Here is a 3428-nt window from a genome sequence, read left to right on the forward strand (position 1 = left end):
TCTATGTACAGAATCTCTTGGCCAAACAATATTTGTTTGCCTTAGATTCGATACCAGAACCCTCTCAATATCCTAATTCAGATATTTGATTCGAGACAACGATTGCACAATCAAAACTCTGAATTCTGGATTGTCATCAAGCTTGGTCTTATGTGAGGCTTTGATTCCTATTCTGATAATTGATCCGACACAACGATTGTTCGATCAAAAACTGAATTTTTTGGAATCCCGGATTGCCCGAGGTCCAGACCGATCGTCGGTTTAATTTTTAAAAAATCCGAAAACCGGAACGGACGGTCCAGAAGAGCACGTGGACCGTCCGTTCGAGCTAGCCAGAACGGACGGTCTGCCTCTAATGGTCCGTCCGTTCCCGATCGTCATGGAACGGACGGTCTGCCATCCGTGGACCATCCGTTCCAGACCTTCTGGAACGGATGACCGAATGTAGACCGACCCCGAAGACCGAACGTTCCAAAGACCCAGACCGGACGGTCCAAAGACCAGACCGGACGGTCTGTCGAACGTAATCCGAAATTCTCTTCTGGTCATCGGTCCAGACCGGTCGGTCCAACCCTTGGACCGGTCGGTCTGACCTAATTTTGACCTAAAAGAATAAGCGCTGTCATGCGTAGACCGATCGGTCTACACTCTAGACCGGTCGGTCCATGCGATAGACAGACTTCGGATCTCGGTTTTGGGTCCCGTAAACTAGGGTTTTCATCCCCGTTTCGACGCACCATCAAGTCTCCCAAGAACCATATCTCATCCATGCATCATTCAACAATCAAATTCATCAAACAAGCATAGATCTCATGTTTACATGCATTCTAACCATTAAAACCATGAAAAACATGCATAGATCTATAGTCTACATGCATCTTAACAATTAAAATCATGCAAACCTGCAAAGATCTATTGTTTACATGCATCTTAACAATTAAAATCATGCAAACAAGCAACAGGCACGACGATATACAGAGAACCAGGCTCTGATACCACTGTTGGGTTCCCTTTGGGTTCCTAGCATGCGATCTCATCGATCTAGGGTTTGGATTCTAGGTTTCACGCAGGGAAGGAAAGATCTAAACCTAGCAAAACGTCACACAAAACCAATTGTGCAATAACCCGAACAATCGTGTATATCGTCGTGGGATTCGAATACTTACCTCGTTCTTTCAAGATCTGGAAGTATCAATCGATCCAGGGCCTGTTTTTTGATCACCGAGAGTTGAAAGCACAACTCCTCTACACGTATCCACACCGGCGGGATGAATTCCAACACTTTGGAACGTATCTGTTAGGATTTGTGAAGAGAAAACGATGTCCTTGACTTGGAATCGATATTCCAATCAATAGAACTCAAAATCAAGCTTCTCTAAGCTCTCATGAGTGTCTTGGACGTCTGAGGTTCGTTCTCTAGGGTTTGTGGCGGCTCTCACATTAATTAGAATTGCCCAAAACCCTTAAAACGCGAAATAGGAAATATGCCCGAAAGTCAGACCGTCCGGTCTAGGTCTTGGACCGGACGGTCTGGCTTTCCACGCGGAACGGACGGTGCGTAATCCGCAGAACGGACGGTCTTGATGCCTGGACCGTCCGGTCCACACCTGGACCGGACGGTCTGGCCCTTTGCGGAACGGACAGTCCATTTCTACTGGAACGGACGGTCCGAATTGGCTTGACCGAACGGTCTGGCCATCTGGAACTCTTCCAGATTGCTCCGTCGTTCCTTTCTCGCGTTGTTCTCTTCACCTGTGTTCCATCCCTAATGGTGTGTGACCCTGTAGGCCCATTCGAAGTGGCAGTAGCTTCGGAAACCCTTTCTCGAACCACAAGTCATGGTTAGCCTCTAGCAAGAAGCCATGACCACCCACCTAGAATAGAGTTAGAGGTGATCTAACAAAGCCAGCAATAGTTCGAGTTCTGATCCTTTGTCTCACGATGTCATATGTTGAACAAGGGCATGGTATGAGCCACCCTTCAAGTTCAACCGCTTACTCGTCTAGGCAAACCGACTGATAAAATAGATGTACATTCATCTATAGCGTGACCACGCATTTTCACAGTCCGATTTCCACGAGGGGCCCAGCGACATCTCTCCTGCGTAGGAGGTGACAAGTCTCGTATTGCATGTCTATTATCTGCATATGATTCGTGAACGTATCTGAGCAATGCCATTATGATCATCCGGTTAAAGACGACGTTTGACGCAGTCAAGACACGTCACTCCTCATATCAGATACTCTAGACATCTCAGGTCTGAGGATCCAAGAACGAACCGCTGTATGAGATTCAAGTCATGACTCATGTCCATGTGACAATCTCATGCGGGTCATCCAGTAACTCGTTCCAAACGAGAACCCATGATTGTGATTTGCATCCAATGCACATGATCATAATCATCTATCACACATCATGCTGGTCTTAATTCATCATTGTTCCCACAATGATAACTGACCAGGGAATTTAGAATCATCTGCAATGATTCAAGGATATTTACCATAATATAACAAACATGCTAATCATATAACGGAAAAAGTAATGCATTCATAAACCAATGAATCAATACAAAGTAAAAATGTCATATCACGGATCATCGTAGAGCATTACAACCAACAATCTCCCACTATGCTCTATGATCTATCCTACAAGCATCTAATCCCCATACCCACAACATGACCATCATGCTTTGACGAAGGGAGAGGCTTCGTCAACGGGTCGGCAATATTATCATCTGTCGACACTCTGCTTATCTTCACGTCTCCTATGTCGATGATTTCTCTGATCAAGTGAAATCGCCTGAGTATGTGTTTGGATCTCTGGTGTGACCGGGGTTCCTTTGCCTGTGCGATCGCACCATTGTTGTCACAATACAAGTCAATGGGATCTGCAACGCTAGGAATGACCCCCAGGTCTCCCACAAATTTCCTGATCCAAACAGCTTCTTTAGCTGCATCCGATGCTGCTATGTACTCGGCTTCTGTAGTCGAATCGGCAACGGTTGGCTGTTTGGAACTCTTCCAACTAATAGCCCCACCGTTTAGGCAGAAAACGTAACCTGACTGCGATCTGAAGTCATCTCTGTCGGTTTGGAAACTAGCATCGGTATAACCCTTTATAGCGAGCTCGTCTTCCAATCCGCCATATACCAAGAACAAATCCTTAGTCCTTCTCAAGTACTTAAGGATGTTCTTGACCGCAATCCAGATGAATGTACATCTATTTTATCAGTCGGTTTGCCTAGACGAGTAAGCGGTTGAACTTGAAGGGTGGCTCATACCATGCCCTTGTTCAACATACGACATCGTGAGACAAAGGATCAGAACTCGAACTATTGCTGGCTTTGTTAGATCACCTCTAACTCTATTCTAGGTGGGTGGTCATGGCGTCTTGCTAGAGGCTAACCATGACTTGTGGTTCGGAAAAGG

The sequence above is a fragment of the Tarenaya hassleriana genome, unplaced genomic scaffold (assembly GCF_000463585.1).
Source record: "Tarenaya hassleriana unplaced genomic scaffold, ASM46358v1 Cleome146, whole genome shotgun sequence".
Taxonomy (NCBI): domain Eukaryota; kingdom Viridiplantae; phylum Streptophyta; class Magnoliopsida; order Brassicales; family Cleomaceae; genus Tarenaya; species Tarenaya hassleriana.